At 40.9% G+C, this 21,843-nt stretch overlaps 1 long non-coding RNA gene across 1 annotated transcript in view; it reads left to right on the forward strand.

The window, feature by feature from the left end:
- LOC122434833 overlaps positions 1-20,610 on the forward strand; it is a 29,195-nt gene extending 8,585 nt beyond the window's left edge. Inside the window, exons 2-3 of the long non-coding RNA XR_006267474.1 lie at positions 18,527-18,661; positions 20,510-20,610. This is a non-coding gene — a long non-coding RNA (uncharacterized LOC122434833). The remainder of the gene's footprint in view (positions 1-18,526; positions 18,662-20,509) is intronic.
- The last annotated feature ends 1,233 nt before the right edge of the window (positions 20,611-21,843 follow it).

Here is a 21,843-nt window from a genome sequence, read left to right on the forward strand (position 1 = left end):
CACATAGACCCTTAGCAAGCATGCTTGATTTACATACATATCACTATTGAAGAGCTAACACTTTAATTTTTAAAATATTGCTATTAGATAAACTCTGAGTAAGAGATGCAGTCTAGCTGTATTGTCAATGTCAATTTCCTGGTTTGGCCCTCCACGCTCCTCTACATTCTGCTTCCCTACTCCCTACTCCCAACACACACATATTCTATGCACCAGCAAGAGCAGCACAGTGGTTCATATTTTTCTGTTAATGTGCTGCCTCCGGGGCTTCATTCTTCCTCTATATGATTTTTTTTGCCATTATTTATTTATTTACTTATGGTTGCAATGGGTTTTTGTTGTTGCGTGGGCTTTCTCTAGTTTCCATAAGCAGGGACTCCTCTTCATTGCAGTGCAAGGGCTTCTCATTGTGGTGGCTTCTCTTGTTTTGGAGCACAGGCTCTAAGCACATGGGCGTCGGTAGCTGTGGCACCCGGGCTCCAGAGCATGGACCTAGTAGCTGTAGCCCATGGGCTTATTTGCTCCTCAGCTTGTGGAATATTCCCAGGCCAGGGATTGAGCCCATGTCCCCAGCATTGGCAGGCAGATTCTTATCCACTGTACCACCAGGGAAGTGCTCTGTATCCATTGTTCTAGACCTAATTTCCAAATGAGGCTGTCACAGATTAAGGATTCTGTGGGTAGCAGATATTGAGTTGAAACTAGGAATGCAAAAAGTTTAGTAGAAAAGGAAAAGGGCAGAAGTGGAATTGGGCAGCATTGCAGATCTAACTGCTGACCACTCAGCAGGAGCCCCAAGCAAAGGGTACCATCAGAGGAGCACCAAGTTGGGTGGAAATGGCCAGTCTGGAGTACCAGAGCTTTGCTCAGTCATCACTGGGAGTTGCCCTGAGAAGGCTGTGCATGTATGCTCAGTTGTTTCAGTCATGTCTGACTCTTTGCAACCCTATGGATTGTAGCTCACCAGGCTCCTCTGTCCATGGGATTCTCCAGGCAAGAATACTGGAGTGAGTTGCCAAGCCCTCCTCCAGGGGATTTTCCCGAGCTAGGGATCGAACCCACGTCTCTTGCCTTAGAGGCAGATTCTTTACCATTGAGTCACCAGGGAAGCCCCTTAACAAGACTGCTTTTGCTTAATTCTTGGATTGTGCTTCCCCAAGAATGTTGCCAAGCAGGCTCTAAAGTTGAGACAGATTCTGAAAAAAATCACATCTAGAGCTCACGAGCTAACCACACTCCTCGCCTGGGCAGAGGGTCCTTTCTTTTCTCTTTTTTCCCCTTTCTGTCAAATTTTTAAATCTTTTTTATTGATGTAGTTAATTTGCAATGTTGTTTGTTTCAATTGTACAGCCAAGTGATTCTGTTATGTACATATTCATACACATGCACATATATGGGCTTTCCTGGTGACTCAGACAGTACAGAATCTGCCCTCAATGTAGGAGACCCAGGTTCAATCCCTGGGTGGGAAGATCCCCTGGTGATGGGAATGGCAACCCTCTCCAGCATTCTTGTCTGGAGAATCCCATGGACAGTGGAGCCTGGTGGGTTACAGTCCATAGGGTCACATAGCGCTGGACACAACTGAGCTACTCTCTCTCTCACACACACACATGTACATATGTATGTTCTTTTTCAAATTCTTTTCTATTACAGGTTATTACAGTGTGGTTCCCTGTGCTATACAGCAGTTCCCAGTCTGTTATTTATAGAGAGTCCTTTCTTGAAGAGGGAAATGAGTGGCACATGTCTACGACAGCACTTGGGACTGGCTTGCTGGGCATGTGACCTGTGCAGTCCCACAGGGCTCCACGATCAAGAGGGTCCTGCCATTGTTTTAACACCCTGAAGTCACTGTCATGAAACAATAATTTTATCTTTGAACTTGTGTTTTGTAAGTGAAGCCCAAGGAGACAATGACACATGCGTGTGAACTGAGGAGATAAACACAAAATGCATGTTCTCTGTTTTTTATTGCCTCACTTGCATGTGGCATTAGTGATGTCCTTTTTGAACAAGGGGCTTTGTCTTTTCATTTTGCATGGGGCCATGCAAATTATGAAACTGGCCCTTGACAATAGCCCTCTTTGACCAGGCTCCAATCTTGAATAAATGTCTGTCTTCTGATCCTACTGTATTACATCTTCTACTGCACATAGTATAAATATATTAAAATTGGCTGTTCATATATCTGTTGCCACATTACAGGTTAATATTTTTTTTTTTACCATACTCCACTCTTAAAAAGGATAAATGCCAAGAATTTATGCATTTTTTCTGTTATTTTATCTCTTTCCCTCTCTAATTTTCTGTTAATTCCCATCTTTTATTCCATTATAAATTGTTATAAAACAAAATTCAACTGAGTAAAAATTTTAAGATTTTATTGGCTTTATTCAATGATTCAAGAATCAGGCAGCATTCGATCTAGCAAAACGAAAGGAGCTTCAAGGCACTGTACAAAATGAAAGATTTCTATAGGCAGAGGAGAGCAGGAAAAAGAAAGTTACACTAGGCAAAAAGTATACTGGTGATTGCACCGTTACTTTCCCTTTGGAGATGACAGGGCTCTATCTTGCTAACCTAACTTGTGCTTATCAGGCAATTCCTGATTGTCTGGTTTAAAATTCCATTTCTAGGAGAGCTGAAATTGTAATTAAGCCACAGTATGATGATGTGGGAGGCCTTCCCTGGTGGCTCAGCTGGTAAAGAATCTGCCTGAAATGCAGGAGACCCCGGTTAGATCCCTGGGTTGGGAAGATCCCCTGGAGGAGGGCATGGCAACCCACTCCAGTATTCTTGCCTTGAGGATCCCCATGGACAGAGGAGCTTGGCAGGCTACAGTCCATGGGGTCACAAAGAGTTGGACACGACTGAGCAACCAAGCACAGCACAGCATGATGACGTGGGGCTTAGCATAAGTGACCCTATTTGGGGCCTGTTGTCTTCTTTTTAACAAAATGAAAGAAGATCACTGTGATTATCTTCATGGAAGACACAGTTAGTTATACCCCAATATCTGTTTTCCTTTTTCTCCTTAGAAATGGAACCCACAGATTTTGCTGCTCAGAATAAAGGCTGTAATTTTCCAGCCTTCCTTGAGTTCAGTTCAGTCACTCAGTTGTGTCTGATTCTTTGCGACCCCATGAACCACAGCACGCCAGGCTTCCCTGTCCATCACCAATTCCCAGAGTCTACCCAAACCCACGTCTATCGAGTCGGTGATGCCATCCAACCATCTCATCCTTTGTCGTCCCCTTCTCCTCCCACCCTCAATCTTTCCCAGCATCAGGGTCTTTTCAAATGAGTCAGCTCTTCGCATCAGGTGGGAGAAGTATTGGAGTTTCAGTTTCAACATCAGTCCTTCCAATGAACACCCAGGACTGATCTCCTTTAGGATGGACTGTTTGGATCTCCTTGCAGTCCAAGGGACCCTGAAGAGTCTTCTCCAACATCACAGTAAAAAAGCATCAATTCTTCGGTGCTCAGCCTTCTTTATAGTCCAACTCTCACATCCATACACGACCACTGGAAAAACCATAGCCTTGACTAGACAGACCTTTGTTGGCAAAATAATGTCTCTGCTTTTTAATATACTGTCTAGGTTGGTCATAACTTTCCTTCCAAGGAGTAAGCGTCTTTTAATTTCATGGCTGCAATCACCATCTGCAGTGATTTTGGAGCCCAAAGATGGGCTTAATAAAGGACAGAAATGGTAGGGACCTAAGAGAAGCAGAAGATATTAAGAAGAGGTGGCAGGAATACACAGAAGAACTATACAAAAAAGATCTTCACGACCCAGATAATCACGATGGTGTGATCACTCACCTAGGGTAAGACATCCTGGAGTGTGTAGTCAAGTGGGCCTTAGGAAGCATCACTGCGAACAAAGCTAGTGGAAGTGATGGAATTCCAGTTGAGCTATTTCAAATCCTGAAAGACGATGCTGTGAAAGTGCTGCACTCAATATGCCAGCAAAGTTGGAAAACTCAGCAGTGGCCACAGGACTGGAAAAGGTCAGTTTTCATTCCAGTCCCAAAGAAAGGCAATGCCAAAGAATGCTCAAACTACCACACAATAGCACTCATCTCAAATGCTAGTAAAGTAATGCTTAAAATTCTCCAAGTAATATGTGAACTTCCAGATGTTCAAGCTGGGTTTCAAGTTCTAGCAAATAGATATAATTGGAAATATCAAGTGAAACTCCCAGAAAGTTTTCTTAAAGGAGAGATTGTCCCCTCATCTTTCCTTCCTGTTACCTGGAATATGGACATGAAGGCTGGAATTCCCATTGCTATTCCATTCCCTGAGACTATGAGATGAAAGGAGGCTGGCAGAGTCATAAGATGCAAGGAGTATGTATGTTTGTAGACTTCTTTTACATGAGAGATACATTTCCTTTTATTTAAGCCATTATTATTTGGAGTTTGAGTCACAAGCAGCGAGCTTAATGCTTCCAATGTAACTCTGTGTAATGCTTCCAATATAACTCTTTAAAAGAATGTGAGACAGTAAATTCTATCTACTGTTTCCCTGCTCAAAAAGGATACTCCCAAATGTTTCTGTTTAGGTCCAGCTTACCAGGGGCAAAGATTCTCCTTTCTTACCTGCCATCCCCATCTTGTGGTCAAAGGTGGGGTGGGAAAAGAGACTTATACATGTCCAGTATTTTCAAAAGGTGTTTGTCTGGAGATTATCAGCTGGCTAGGAGAGGGGGAGGGGATTCCTTTTACTCAGCACTCTGGTTGTTATGACAGAAAATTCATTCTTCCCACTATTCAGTGCTTCTTCCATTTGGGCTTCTGTTTTGCCATCTCTTCCCACTTTGCCTAAACTCTGTCTCAACTAATTTCTGGGAGAGGAAAAACTGGTACACACATTTCTGAGACTCTTCATTTAACACAAAGCTAGAAGTTTTTTGAATATCTTTAAGATTTCTTTATTTCATCTACAATGTAGACTGGAGGAGAGTGAAATTGACCCTCTGTGTATCCGTGAAGGGAGGGTGGGCAGAGAAAATCAGAGAACACTAACAGAATAATACTTTTACATAAAACCCCACTGTGGGAAGGAACCACACTGATTATCATGGTGATGACCAGAGATAGGGCATATGTGGACTGAATGAAATTCTCAGAAGAGTGTACCACATCCAAGAAGTAGAAATGTTGGTTGAGTTTCTGAATCAGTAACACGTGACTTAAGCACAGAGCAAGGCACTGAATGTAGAGCAGTAAGATAGAAACCAACTTTGTTATCTCAGCTGCTGGCCCCTTTAAAGAGGGTCTTGTGTGCAGTGACATTGATCGGGGATAGGTAAGACTTTTCAAGCACATCAACATCAGTTCTTTCCCAGACTTCTGGTCAGCAATGATATTGAATCAAGCCCTTTAGATAATTTTTTTAATGCCGTCTCTGGCTGTCTGCATCAATAGCCCCTAGAGGGGCTGTGTCTGACATTTATAAACGTGTTTACTTTTTCCCTTACCTCAACAGTCGAAGAGTCAGAGAACCTTCTGTATCATGTTGCTCTAGGCAATTTGAAGTCCGGTTTCTTTGAATCATCCCTTTAACTTTTAATATTTCAAGACAGAATTTGAACAACAAGAATGATTAAACAATAACAACAACAACAACAACAAACAGGCAGTGCTTTCCTTGGAGCAGATAAAAAATTTAAGCTCAAATCTGTCTCACTTTAGAGATAAGCTCCAGGCATTTCCACTGACTGGGACCAGGAAGACAATGTCAGATAGTAAGGTAAACAAACAATTATATCCACAATTTGATCAATAAGGGACTGGAATGACAGGCAAACAATACGTTCCTTAAAAGCATCATCTTCTGAGGGACTTGAATTATAAACCAGATAACCGTTTTCAATTTCCCCAACTTGTTCTTTTGTATAAATACTGTTCAAAAAAGCTGAGGCCGTGTGCTGGTTATTCCCCATTTCTCCCTTCTGCAAATTGATTTTCCACCCTTCTCTACCTTGCTCTGACACCCATGGAATACATGGCCTGGGGACTCCTGCCCTTTAACTTCTCATTGGGCTAAGCCATAGGAGTGGGAGGTGCCAAGAGAGTGAAGGGCAAGGGAGAAAGGTCAGAGTGTATATTCCATTAACTTCAACATCTCTGTCCCCCTTCTCCCACCCCCACACTTTCTCCCCAGTGGTATGAGGTCATGGCCATGGTTGTCTTCCTCTAACTCCTTCATTTCTTCCCCATGCCCAGTTAGGCCAAGTAATGGCTCTCCAACATGGCTAATTCCTGCAAGTTTCAGCATCTCTTATTGGTTCCCTTAATGCAGTTCATACTTTTGTAAATGTTCCCTTCTTTAAAGCCTATTTTAAAAAATCCCATCTGGGATACATGTACATGGATGGCTGAGTCCCTTTTCTGTTCATCTGAACTATCATGACATTGCTAATCAGCTATACCCCAATACTAAATAAAAAGTTTTAAAAAATGCCCAAGGGAGTCCCTGAAAGGTCAACTCTAGTTACTTAAAAACAAAACAAAACAGGATACAATAATCAATGCTTAATATGGAATGTAAATTCAGCCCAGGTGGCACTAGTGGTAAAGAACCTGTCTCCCAATGCAGGAGACATAAGAGATGTGGGTTTGATCCCTGGGTTGGGAAGATCCCCTGGAGGAGGGCATGGCAACCCACTCCAATATTCTTGCCTGCAGAATTCCATGGACAGAGGAGCTAGGCAGGCTACAGTCAATGGGGTCACAAAGAGTCAGACACAACTGAGTGACTAACACTTTGACTTTCAACATGGAATGTAATCAATCTTTATTTATTAAAAAAAAAAACTCATTGTCATGTATTTCTGATCAGGCTCCTGATTACCAGTCAACTGCATCAATGTGATCCTCTGAGAAGCAAGAATTTGGAGCTATGTTTACTTTCTATGTTCTATTTTTGAATGAGTCCCTTAAAATATTTCAGAAATGAAGTTGTAATCCCAGTGTATATGCATGGTTGAGTATACCATTCTAAATTTGCTGAGCTGGGAAAGAATGTTTAAAAAGAGAAGGTGTGACCCGGTGTCTTTTATCATCACCATGATCCTTTGCATGGAGGTGAAAGTTCTTTAGAACAGTTTGGATTGATAAGTATGAGTCTGAGTCAGCTTCATTATTTTCAATTGCTTCACATTCCATATTTAAAAAAAAATGGATCTAACAGCTCTTGCTACAAGTACAGAACAACTGTGTTCACAGAAATCCTTTCAGTGTACATTTGTGATACATTAAGATGAAAAATTTTTAAATGTCCTGAGGGAACTAAAGTCTGAAGTCATGATTATGATAATTTTTTTTTCAAAAGATAAGTTACATAAGGCCATCAGATACAGGGCAAGCTGAGAGAGTTATGGGTAAAAAGTTATGAACAGATACTGTGCAAATAGCAGAGCCAGAGACACTGCCCAGTCTTCTGACCACTTTTCTATGATTCGAAAAGGGGGTGGGGGTCTGGAAAGCCTTGGGTATTGTCTGAGCATGTAGCTTGGTATATAATGGGGATTTTCTCAGGACACACTAGCAGAGCCAGTTTTGGGGGATGTTTGAGAAGACCACAGATTTTTGGGGGTTCTTAAATGAAGGTTAACTAATAGAATTCAGGAAGATCTGTAATTGTGAGAAGGAAAAATCTTACATCTTCATTTTTGATGCTAAAAACTCATCCTGCGTACAGCAGTGCCGAATTGAATTTTGGAGATAGAGTTTTGTGAAGTAGACAAGAATAGCTTTATTGCTTTGCTAGGCAAAGGGGAACACAGTGGGGTTTTGCCCTCAAAACCGTGTGTCTCAACCCGGGAGGATTTGATGAGGAGTTTTATAGCAATGTTTCAAGTGTGGGGTTGCTGATAAAGATAAGGGTATGTATAGGGCTTACACTTCTTTAATGTGGTTTCAGGTTGTCTCTTGATGAGTTTCTCTAGTTTCTTTAATCTGGCCTCAGGTAGTTCTTTCTGGAAAGAAGAATGCTGACATCTTCTATCCTTTTGGGGTTTCAATCCTGTAAAGAGCTCAGAGATATTGTTATGTGCATCCCCTGAGGTGGAACCAGGGCCCTGACCCAAGATTGTACTACTGTTTCTTGGCTTCTCCTCCCTTGTCTCTGCATTCCCTCTCTTCCCTTATTCATGTTCTGGCTCAGTCCTGTCTGACTCTTTGCAACCACATGGACTGTAGCCCACCAAGCTCCTCTGTCCATAGAATTTTCCAGGCAAGAATACGGGAAGGGGGTGCCATTTCCTCCTCCAGGGTATCTTCCCGACCCAGGGATTAAACCCACATCTCCTGAATCTCCTTCATTGGCAGGCAGAATCTTTACCACTGAGCCACCTGGGAAGCCCAAGGTGTCAGTCGCTCAGTCGTGTCCAACTCTTTTTCAACCCCATGGACTGTAGCCTGCCAGGCTCCTCTCTCCATGGGATTTCCCAGGCAATAATACTGGAGTGGGTTGCCGTTTCCTTCTCCAGGGGCTCTTCCCAAGCCAGGGATCAAACCTGGGTCTCTTGCATTGTAGGTAGATTCTTTACCATTTGAGCCACCAGGAAAGCCTCTTCCCTAACAAATTAGCAACTATTTGAAAGGCTTCAGTGCCCAAGAGTCTCACAGGGTCCTGCTGGGTTACACTTTCACCAACCTCTAAATGAAATTAGCATTTTTTCAATTTCAGATGTGGGTAACAAACCCCAGTAATATTAGCAATACCTGTGACTTTGTCACCAACAAGAATCACAAGCATTGTTATATAGTAGTTCTTGCAACAATCTTGAAAATCGTTTGTACTTATTACAATACTTCAAACTAGTTATAAAGTCCACTGCTACACCTTTCTATTTAATGTACTAATTAAAAAATCACACACACAAAAAAATTTTAAAAAAATCACACGTATCCTGTGTTACAATCTTCCCTATGGCTCAGCAGGTAAAGAATCTACCTGCAATGCAGGAGACAGAGGAGATGTGGGTTCAATCGCTGGGTTGAGGAGACCCCCTGGAGAAGGAAATGGCAACCCACTCCAGTGTTTCTTGGCTGAAAAATCCCATGGACAGAGGAGGCTGGTGGTCTACAGTCCATGGGGTCACAAAGAGTCGGACACGACTAAGTGACTAAGCTTAATACTGTACCATAAAAATTTTAATACTTTGATAACTGTGTTTTGATGTAATTGGTTTTCTTTGTAATCTTAGATCATTTGCTTTATTTATTTAGAAAAATTGTTATCCATACTGCCAAAGGGTCCATGCCACAAAAATACATGTAAATCCATGGCTGATTCATGTCAATGTATGACAAAAACCACTACAATATTGTAAAGTAATTAGCCTCCAACTAATAAATGAAAAAAAAAAAGATCATCTGCCTTAGTTAACCAGCTGTAACTTAGAAATCACTGAAAGTTTTCTAATCTCTATTGATTCTTAGGTCTCAATGATCACTTCAGTCATTACTTTTTCAATGATCAGAACAGATGTTTAGCTTCTGCTGTGTTTAGGAGGGAGTAAATTCCTTGGATAATGCACCCAGAAACACTGTCTCTGGGAACAGAGAAATCCATTTTCTTTTACTTTTGCTGTTCCCATCAAAGGATAACAGAATATGCCATACCTAAATGTCACTTTGGCATAAAGATCATTTTCAACTGGAGGCAAATGGGAATCAACAGAAGCAAAATGAAGCCTTCCAGAGCTTTCCTTATCTATATACAAGGAGACAGTTCTGAGAAATGAGGACTGCCATAAATCCCCTCTCCCAGGCAAGTTTTATGACCATGAAGAAGATGCAAAGTCAGCACCAAAATGGGCCTGAACAAGTAACCTTTACCTGCCATTAGTTTCTGCCCTGTATTTACCTTCCCACACTTTGCTACCCTCAGAAGCCTAAAACCCTGGTTCTTTGTCTTGTCAAATCTCTGCAAATTTATTGTTCTGTTCTTAAGATATTAATACTATATAAGCCCAAGTTTTGACCACTCCTTTGAGTTACTCACCGCCAAGTGCTTCCATGTGCACACATCATACACATGTTAATAAATTCTGCTTGCTTTTTCTTGTTCATCTGTCTTTTGTCAGTCTAGAGTCTTTTCCCTTCTACACCATTTTGAAAACTTCACTTGCCCACAACTGAGGAGCAAAGGACAAAATTATCAAGTCTGATAGGCCAAAGTCATAGTTTGCTTATAAATACCTGACGTCTCAGAAAAACAGCAAACAACCCTTTGAACACTTAGACTGAAACTTTTGTTAGCCCTGCTATCTTTGGGCTACATGGAATTACCACTGCAGCGAGTTTCCAGCTGTTCCAACAGAACTGCTCGCATTTTGAACTCTTAAGAACTTAGTGTATTCATTTCTATTTGCATTGTTCAGCTTCCCAGCTGGATTGCATGCTTCCATATGACAGAGGCTGTCTGCGTTTCATGCCAGTGATTGTGATAATGATAGTGAAAAGTCACTCAGTTGTGTCTGACTCTGTGACCCCATGGACTATACAGTCCATGGAATTCTCTAGGCCAGAATACTGGAGTGAGGAGCCTTTCCCTTCTCCAGGGGATCTTCCCAACCCAAGGATTGAACTCAGGTCTCCTGCATTGCAGGCAGATTCTTTACCAGCTGAGCCACCAGGGAAGCCCAAGAATACTGGAGTGGGTAGCCTATCCCTTCTCCAGGGGATCTTCCCAACCCAAGGATTGAACCCAGGTCTCCTGCATTGCAGGCAGATTCTTTACCAGCTGAGCCACCAGGGAAGCCCAAGAATACTGGAGTGGGTAGCCTATCCCTTCTCCAACAGATCTTCCCAACCCAGGAATCGAACTGGGGTCTCCTGCATTGCAGGCAAATTCTTTACCAACTGAGCTATCAGGGAAGTCCTTAAATATACTTAAATAGGTTGATGCATGCTCACAATCATCAATGAAGTTATTTCTTTCTCTTTTTTTATGTGCTCTTTTTAAACAAATTATTTATTTATTAACAATGCTGGGTCTTCGTTGTGATACATGGGTTTCCTCTAGTTGTGGTGCACAGGTTTCTCTTGTTGTGGCACAAGGGCTTCTTGTTGTGGTATGTGGACTTGGTTGCCCTACATCATGTGGGATCTTAGTTCCCTGACCAGGGATTGAATCCATGTCCTCTGCATTGGAAGATGAATTCTTAACCATTGGACCACCAGGGAAGTCCCATCACTGAAGTAATTTCTACATAATAGTCCACACAAACCATTAGCAGTCACCCTTGACTTATACCTATTACTATTGGAATGCTAATACTTTAATTTTTAAAATATTGTTATTTGGTAAATTCCAAACAAGATCAGTAGTCTAGCTAGTCATATTGCCAATGCCAACTTCCTGTTTGCCCCCCCACTCTCCTGCCCCAATTCCCACCTCCTACACATACATTCTAGGTACCAGCAAGAGCAGCACAATGTTTTATAATGTCACCTCTTTATTTGCATTGCTTCCTGGGCTTCATTCTCCCTCTATGAATTTCTGCGTGGATGATCTTTATTTGTTCTTTTCGGCTAATTTAATCATTATCTGAATGAAACTAAAGAGCCTCTTGACGAAAGTGAAAAAGGAGAGTGAAAAAACTGGCTTAAAACTCAACATTTAAAAAACTGAGGTCATGGCATTTGGTCCCATCACTTCATGACAAATAGATGGGGAAACAGTGGAAATAGTGACAGACTTTATTTTCTTGGGCTCCAAAATCTCTGCAGATGGTGACTACAGCCATGAAATTAAAGGACACTTACTCCTTGGAAGGAAAGTTATGACCAATCTAGACAGCATATTAAAAAGCAGAGACATTACTTTGCCAACAAAGGTCCGTCTAGTCAAAGCTATGGTTTTTCCAGTAGTCATGTGTGGATGTGAGAGTTGGATTATAGAGAAGGCTGAGCACTGAAGAATTGATGCTTTTGAACTGTGGTATTGGATAAGACTCTTGAGAGTCCCTTGGACTGCAAGGAGATCCAACCAGTCCATCCTGAAGGATATCAGTCCTGAATATTCATTGAAAGGACTGATGCTGAAACTGAAGATCCAATATTTTGGCCACCTGTTGTGAAGAGCTAACTCATTGGAAAAGACACTGATGCTGGGAGGGATTGGGGGCAGGAGGAGAAGGGGGTGACAGAGGATGAGATGGCTGGATGGCATCACTGACTCAATGGACATGAGTTTTAGCAAACTCCAGGAGATAGTGAAGGACAGGAAGCCTGGTGTGCTGCAATCCATGGTGTCACAAAGAGTCAAACATGACTGAGTGACTGAAGAAAAACAACAACCCCAAAATAATCAGACTTAGAGTTTATCTTTCCCTCTTCTCATCTCTTTTTTGTATTCTTTGTCTTTCTCATCATTTTCTTGTCTGTTTCACCCTTGTGTTACCCTGGAAATCTCCCTGTTCATGTCAGAACTTTTAGATGTGAACCTATTCTTTCTGTTCATGAAGGTCTTTAAAAATAAGATCCAAAGCTCATTTTCATATTGTTATCTCGAAGCCATATGCCAAAAGGATCCAGAGAAGATTTAGGGTTAAACAACAGTTCCAAAGCAGCCTCAGAGGGAAGATATATTCAATAGGATTAATCCTTTGCTTCAAGGAAGAAGACAGATCCAATATTCCTAACTTGTTTAGGATATCTGCTTCCGTGGCTGGCACATCAAATCAGAGATAGCAGACCCCCAGGCTTCTGGCCTTCCTTTGTTATCACTCTCTCTACTTTGCTCTTACCCAACTGAAATGTAAAATCTTTCAATTGGGTTTAACTTTTAAATACTAACTGATGCTTGGGGAAATTGTCCATGGGTGGAGTTTTACTAAAAGAAGAGATTCTGCAGAATGACATATGTCCTCACATGCACTTCCTAGACACCTTTCCTTGCCTACAGAATAGGCTGCAATCTGTCAGGTGAGTGCCTGCTTTGTATTCTAAGGGTTTTTAATTTTTTATATCCTTCTCTCTTGGATGGAGAAACTTTAGATTATATTTGGGTCAGGATTTTATGTGCTCAGGATTCTACTTTGCTGTCGCCAAATCTCTGATGGAGAGATTGCATTATTGTTGATATTTTAATAAACTCTCTATCTCTCCCAGGGGTATTATTATATAGCTGAAGACCTAGTGAATAGAAAGGCACTAAGTAACTATCCCCTCCATAAGATTCTTCCAGTTCTGTTGCTTGTCCTTGTGTAGCTTCCCAAGCAATTCCTTGACCAAGGATGGAACCCGGGCCCCCTGCAGTGGAAGCATGGAGTCTTAACCACTGGACCACCAGGGAAGTCCCCTAAGCAATTCTTTAAAAGACAAGATGTATAAATTTTGTTTCCTCTTTTAAAGAAATTCAGTCACCACATCTTATTGCTTTTTCTTACAACCTTTGTTCTGTTGAACATTATTCCTTCTATTATTTATTTTTAAAGACCTCATGATATTAATATTTATCAATTTATTATTTACTTGGCTACCTCAGGTATTAGTTACAGTGTGTGGATCTTAGTTCCCTGACTAGGGATTAAACCCATGTCCACTGCATTGGAAGTGAGTGAAGTTGCTCAGTTGTGTCCAACTCTTTGTGATCCTATGGACTGTAGCCTACCAGGTTCCTCTGTCCATTGGATTTTCCAGGCAAGAATACTGGAGTGGGTTGCCATTTCCTTCTCCAGGAGATCTTCCAGACCCAGGGATCGAACCCGGGTCTCCCACATTGTAGGCAGACGCTTTACCGTCTGAGCCACCAGGGAAGTCCACTGCATTGGAAGGTGGATTCTTAATCCCTGGACCACCAAGGAAGCCCCCTTCATTTTTATTTATTTTTTGACTGCACTGGATAGCTTGTGGGATCTGGGGCCATGGCAGTGAAAAATGCCAAGTCCTAACCACTAGACCACCAGGGGACTTCCAATTTTTAAAGGCTTTATTGAGGTATAATTGACATACAGCAAACTGCACAGATTTAGAGTACAGTTTCATACATTTTGACTTGTGTATACACACCTGAAATCATGACGACATTTTAGAAAATGAACATATTCATCAGCCCTCATCAAAGTTTCCTTGAGCTACTTTTCCATCCTACTCTCCTACCCCTGCAGACTCCTAATTCCTGAGCAACCACCAATCAGCTTTCTATGACTTTAGATGAGCTTGAATTTTCTAGAATGTTGGATACAAGGACTCAAAACAGAATGTATTCTTTTTTATCTGATTTTATTCAGTGTGTTATTTTGAAACTCATCCATGATACTATGTATATCAGCAGTTCATTTTTTATTGCTGATATGAGATATCTGTAGATGATGGACAACTGTAGATATGTTAGAAGAAGAACTGACTCCACGTTGGATCAGTTTCTTTTACTTTAACCTTTGCTTCTCTTTGCTTTTGTTCATTAAAAAGATACTGTCCATATATAATGGCCAGCCTTGGGGAGCCCTGCCCCTCTGCCTGAATATTAAACCAAAGTGCCTTTGTCCACCTGTGGATGGCTACAGGAAGGAAGAAATTAACACATCCCCTTCCCAAGACTGGCCATTCCAGGAGATATTTGCAAGATTAATGGCCTTTTTACTTTACTTCCTCATCTCCCCCCATCTCTGTTCTATAAAAGAACCTGTCATCCAGATCCTAATAGGATGGCTATTTTGAGATATCAGTCTGCCATCTTCTTGGTCAGCTGGCTTTCCAAATGAAGTTGTATTCCGTGCCTCAACACCCTGTCTCTAGGTTGATTGGCCTGTCATACAGCGAGCAGAGTGAGTTTGGACTTGGTAACAATATATCACATTTGTTTATTCACTCACCTTTGAATGGACATTTAGGTTGATTTTAGTTTTTGTTTATTACAGTGGAACTGCTATGAACATTTATGTGCAAGTATTTGTATAGATTTATACTTTCATTTCTCTTGGATAAAACCTTTAGTTGGAATGGCTGGATTGTACAGTGAGAGTGTGTTCAACCTTTTAAGAAACTGTCAAACTGTTTGCCAAGTGGTTGTACTATTTTACATCCCTATTAGCAATGTACAAGAGTTCCAGTTCCTCCATATCTTTGATACACTCTGTTGAATGTTGACTGTTCTCTTAACAAAATCGATTTGCTCTAATTACTTTGCCAACAAAGGTCCATCTAGTCAAGGCTATGGATTTTCCAGTAGTCATGTATGGATGTGAGAGTTGGACTGTGAAGAAAGCTGAGCATCGAAGAATTGATGCTTTTGAACCATGGTGTTGGAGATGACTCTTGAGAGTCCCTTGGACTGCAAGAAGATCCAACCAGTCCATCCTAAAGGAGATCAGTCCTGGGTGTTCACTGGAAGGACTGATGCTAAAGCTGAAACTCCAATACTTTGGCCACCTCATGTGAAGAGTTGCCTCATTGGAAAAGACTCTAATGCTGGGAAGGATTGGGGGCAGGAGGAGAAGGGGACAACAGAGGATGAGATGGTTGGATGTCATCACTGACTCAATGGACATGGGTTTGGGTAGACTCCGGGAGTTGGTGATGGGCAGGGAGGCCTGGCATGCTGCAATTCATGGGGTCACAAAGAGTCAGACATGACTGAGCAACTGAACTGAACTGAACTGAATTACACCTGAGGATAAAGATTTTTTTTTATTTGTTTGTTTTTGGTTTTGGCCACACTGTGAGACTTATGGGATCCCAGTTCCCCAACCAAGAATGGAACCTGGGCCCTCCTCAGCAGTGAAAATCCATGTTAGGACACAGAGTCCTAACTATTGAACTGCCAGGGAATTCCCTTTGTTTTTGGTATAGGAGTGTATGTAAATCTGTGGTTGAGACAAATAATCATACTGTTACAACAAATGTCAAATGCTCTTAAAATTCATGTTGTTATTACCTTCTTGTAGAAAATCATATCCCACTGAGAAGAAATAAGACAATAAAAAAGTATAAAAAAATAAGAAAACCACTGATTTCATATTTCAAAGCCAAGATAACACATATTACAAATAACTTTTGCAAATTTATTCCCAGGTGGCACAGTGGTAAAGAATCTGCCTGCCAATACAGGAGAAGAAAAAGATGCAGGTTCAATCCCTGGGTTGGAAAGATCCCCTGGAGGTGGATATGGCAACCTACCCCAGTATTCTTGACTGGAACATTCCATGAACAGAGGAGCTTGACTGGCTACAGTCCAGGGGGTTTCAAAGAGTCACACATGACTGAGCACACATGCATACATGACAAGAGGATAAATGATACATTTCTCATCATTTTTTTAATTTGAAATGCAAATTTAAACATTTAAATTATGTTATACGAACACATTTTTTGGTAATATGTAAGTGATTTCCCTAGTACTGCTCTGGTAACAGAATAGACTTTTATATGTATCAAACTCATCAAGGGCAGTGATGCTAAGGAATTAAGTCACAGATCAAGCTATCCAATTAGCATTTCTTCCCTCAAGAAGTATTGTTTGAAAAATGCAAGAAATGCAGAAGTTTGTCTGTGTTTCTAGTACCTAACTGTAGATTTTACTCTGGAACATTTATATAAAACATAAAGCCATTACCATTTCTTCTGGCTGTACACCACTCATGGCATGTAGACTAACTGGTTAATGATGGAGCAGTTCTTCCTGCAGGAGCCAACACCAACAGGATGCAGTCTTTCTGCCAGAAAGTCCTTGGGTTTCACTGTTGATGGCTTTATGGGTTGAGTCACCTTGAGGTAAATTTCCTTTGGTAGTTCAGTAAATAAAGTCTTTTTACTGCATTTGCCAGAGCAAATAGAGTTAGGGCGATGATCCAGGGCTTTGAACTATTTAAAAACCCTAAAATTCTTGAAGTTATCCCACAGTGGGACAGTGTTTTAACCTGCTACTGTATTGTGTTCCAATCAAAAGTTCCAGTGAACCATTTTGTCTGATTGCTGGAGACAATGGATGTGAAAGAAAGGTGTCCAACACAACAGTGATCATCTTAAAATGAAAAAAAAAAAACCCCTGAGATATACAATATCTTTTCAGTATCTTAAATTGTTGAGAAAAAATACTTTAAATGTGGGATATAGTTGTCCAAAAGCGATATCAGGTGGAAGAGAAATTTTCCACTCAATAGAAGAGGGGAAATACACAATGTATGTATCTTTTAAAACTTTACTTAGCATTAAGTTATGAGCATTTCCCAAATTTTTATAAACTCTTTGTAATCATTTATGATTGCATAACAGTCCATCACATGCATAAATAGGCTTAATGTCTCACATTTGTTTTCACAGTTTTGCAAATTGAATTAATGCTGTGATGAAAAGAAATGTAGAACAAAACTTTTACCATATTTGGAATTGTTTCTTGAGGATTAGTTAGTTAGTTCAGTTGCTCAGTCGTGTCTGACTCTTTGCGACCCCATGAACCGCAGTATGCCAGGCCTCCCTGTCCATCATCAACTGCTGGAGTCTACCCAAACCCATGTCCATTGAGTCGGTGATGCCATCCAACCATCTCATGCTTTGTCGTCCCCTTCCCCTCCTGCCCTCAATCTTTCCAGCATCAGGGTCTTTTCAAATGAGTCAGCTGTTTGCATCAGGTGGCCAAAGTATTGCAGTTTCAGCTGCAGCATCAGTCCTTCCAATGAACACCCAGGACTGATCTCCTTCAGGATGGACTGGTTGGATCTCCTTGCAGTCCAAGGGACTCTCAAGAGTCATCTCCAACACCACAGTTCAAAAGTATCAATTCTTCGGCGCTAAGCTTTCTTTATAGTCCAACTCTCACATCTATACACAACCACTGGAAAAGTCATAGCCTTGACTAGACAGACCTTTGTTGGCAAAGTAACATCTCTGCTTTTTAATATGCTATCTAGGTTGGTCATAATTTTCCTTCCAAGGAGTAAGCGTCTTTTAGTTTCATGGCTGCAATCACCATCTGCTGTGATTTTGGAGCCTCCAAAAATAAAGTCAGCCACTGTTTCCACTGTTTCCCCATCTATTTACCATGAAGTGATGGGACCGGAAGCCATGATAGGTTCCAAGAAATGGATTTAGTTTAACCAAGGATGTTAATCTCTTAGTTTTACTATCAAACTTTAAAGTACTTCCCCCAAAGACTGCCAATTTGCACCCCACTGGCAATAAATAAGAACTTATTTTATTGAAACCTCACTAGGGTTAGGAATTTCATAATTTTTTAATGTATTCTAATTTAATAGGGAAAATATTGCTTTGTTTAATTTCAGTTTAAATTACTAGAGATGTTTTTAATATATGATTGCTTTTGAGTTATCTACTCACATCATTAAACATTTATATCTTTTGAAGTATTAATGCTTTTATTTATTGCTATAGATGAGCTTTTTAGATATTAAAAGTGTCAACCCTTGGTCTCTCCATGCACAGTTTACCACAGACAAAAACTCAGCACTTCTGCTGGGTCTCCAGTTCTAAAATAGCTGTAGGCTGAAACATCCCTAAAATTAAAACGAAGTCTAAGCTAAATCTTTTTTTTTTAATTGCAGTTTTGTTATGGACCCTCCTGAGTTGGTCCCCATCAAAGGTCCTTCTGCCTGGCGTCCTTGGAACCAATGGAAGGAAATCAAGTTCAGTTCAGAAACAAAAGGAAGCTTTTAATCTTCATCAAAGAAAGGCAGGAGGTGTGAGCAACTTGCTCTTCACCACTGGTCAGGTTGTGGGCGGGGCTGCTTTGTAGATATCTCTGGTTCAGGGGGAGGGGCGCAGAGTTCTCTCCAGCCGTGCAGACGTGTTAATCACGGCCAGGATTTCAGGGTGAAGCCCAGCATCTCTGCACACTCCCTGTCGCCATCATCTTGAATCCAGGTGTGGTTGCTGCCTTTTTGCACCTGGAACTCCAGTCTTTTTTTTTTTTAATTTTCTTTCCATTTATTTTTATTAGGTGGAGGCTAATTACTTTACAATATTGTAGTGGTTTTATCATACATTGACATGAATCAGCCATGGATTTATCATACATTGACATGAATCAGCCATGGATTTACATGTATTCCCCATCCTGATCCCCCCTCCCACCTCCCTCTCCACCGGATCCCTCTGGGTCTTCCCACTCCAGTCTTTTTGTTTTGTTTTGTTTTTTGTTTTTTCCACTCCAGTCTTAAGTGCTGCGTGCAAGACCTCTGTAGGCGGCACCCTCTGAGCAAGTGAAACTTGACTAAGCACAAAGGGAAAGCAAAAGGTTAGACTTTGTTTTATTGCCCAAATTCTATTTGTTATTTCCTGGGCATTGTTCATGGGCTTTGCCCGTGACAGTTTCACGTTGTCCTCCTTTCAGTGTCTCAATTTACTGCTTCTAAAATAATATTCCAAGGAAGGTATTTTCTGCTGCATTCATATTGTAGCTATTTACATTCATGACCTTTAAGTTTCCCAAACTTATAATAACTTCTATATTTTATAAGCGTTTGTTTGAGGTCAGGTTCCCTGTTCCCAGAAAACTGACTCTGAGCTGGAGCTTGTGAGCTTGTTTTCAGTCGCACAGTTGTGTTCGACTCTTTGCGACCCCATGGACTGTAGCCCACCAGGCTCCTCTGTCTGTGGGATTCTCTAGGCAAGAACACTGGAGTGGGTTGCCATTTCCTCCTCCAGGGAATCTTCCCAACCGAGGGATCAAACCTGGGTCTCTTACGACTCCTGCATTGGCAGGTGGGTTCTTTACCACTAGGGCTACCTGGGAAGCCCCTAGGCTTTGTTAAATCTAATCTGGTCTCAAGTCCAATCAATTCTTGGTCTTATCTAGTGCTTTATCTTAGAACTTTGGATCAAGTTCAGGTTCCTCCTGGGATACAGAACTGTCATTTCTGACGCTCACATGGGGGCTATGTGGTTATGTTGGTTTATGTGAATTACACATATTAATCTTATTGGCCCAAGGTGAGGCCTGCACCAAGCCCTCAAGATCTGATAGAATTCTGGGAAAACTGGACTTCCTGAGACCACTTTATGACTTTATACGTCTCACTTCTTTTCCTCTAATAGCCTACATTCTCATTCAATCAGGACTTGATAATCCTTGATTGGTTCATAAATTAATGTCTTGAACATAGATGTTTAAGGAGTGGTTACCCAGGCATTGGCCTAAATGATTTCATCAGCTTTGAAGTGAAATTTCTAGGCCTCAACAGAGGATGGTAATTTTGCAGGGTGATTTCTGTTTATTACTATTTATAACCAGAGAACAGATGTACAGAGGACCCTAGAAATAAAACATGGCTGCACTCAGAGCCTAGCTATGTCAGTGGTTAGACTCAGTGAATGCTTAATGAAGATTCAAAGTTTCAGTGCTCAAAAAAAAAAAAAAAAAAAAAAAAGAATGTCAAGTGCCACTCAAAGCAGGTGGAGAGGAGTCATGGGAGATGTTAAAGGGAGTCTTGAAGATGGTCATTGCTCACAGAGGATCTTCTTATCAGATGGTTCTTCCTGAGATGGTCCAAGCCTAACTCCATTGGCTCTGCCTCTTCTCTTTCCAGATTGCCATGTACTCATACAGGGAGTAGTAAGAGGCATACTGTACTGCTCCTAGAGTCAGAGGAACTTGACTCCAGCCTTTCTGCATGTGCAACTATAAAACAATTGGATAACTTCTCTGGGCCGCAATGTTCTCTTCTGTAAAATGGGGTAGTGGTCCTTACCTGGATCTTGTGGTTGTTCTAATGGCATTAATGTATTAATACTTTATTTCTTGAGCATCAGGGAAGCACAAGGTACTCCACTTAAGTCAAATTTGCAGATAATAGACCCAACTCAGTGGCATGATGTTAACTATTTTTCGTGGAAATCTTTTAAAAAGTACATCACACACTTGGAGTTTTAGAAAGTAGTTCACAATAAACATAACTTAATCTTATTGATCACTTAGGCCACCATTATGAACATTTGTTATTGTACCTTGATGTCACATGGTCCATATAAAGTATGTTTTTCCTCAATTTTCACTGTTTTTGGAAATATAATATACATCCAGAAAAGTGCACAAACTGAATACAGTTGGGTAGTTAGCACCCAAATAAAGAAATAGAACCCGCATCCCTCCAAGAGAAAGCATCATACTGACCTCTAATAGCATAGATTAGTTTTGCCTTAAACATTCTCATTGTCATTATATTTATTAGACAAGGAGAATTTATCATCTCTTCTTATGTGCTCTCACAAATTTTATCTTATGTGTAATTCAGTATACTTTCATTCTGCTTTGTTTATTGTTTAGTTGTTTTTGAGCAATTCATTTATTCAAGCTGCATTTTTGAATGTCTGCCATATGCCAGGCCCTATTCTAGGAACTGGGGATAAGACACACATTGTCCCTGCCCTCATGGAATTTACATTTTAGTGGGAAATACAAACAGCAAAAGGAAACCCATAAAATGACTACAGATTGTCTTTGGTGTTATGATGGGAATCATTAAAGTGCTATCATAGGTAGTAAACTGAGACATTTTTAATGAAATTATCAAGGAAGAGTGACATTAGGGTTGAATAAGAGCCAGTCATGGAAAAAGCCAGAGGAAGCATGCTCTAGGCAGAGGAACAGCAAGTTCAAAGCCCCCAAGATGAACAGGAGTTTAGCATATTCTAGGAACTAAGATGGGGCCTATGTCCCCGTGTGGAAGAGATGATTTGCTTTTTTTTTTTTTTTCCAGTTATGATAACTTTTTTTTTTGGAGGTGTTTTGAATGAGGGAAGTGTTGGAAGGTGATCAGGAAAACATGTAGGGTCTTTCAGGGTATGGTGATAATTTTTATTTTCTGAGCAGTTGGAAACTGTTAGAAGGTTTTATGTAGGTGAGTATAATGATCTGATCTAT

This window comes from Cervus canadensis, chromosome X (assembly GCF_019320065.1).
Source record: "Cervus canadensis isolate Bull #8, Minnesota chromosome X, ASM1932006v1, whole genome shotgun sequence".
Classification (NCBI taxonomy): Eukaryota; Metazoa; Chordata; class Mammalia; order Artiodactyla; family Cervidae; genus Cervus; species Cervus canadensis.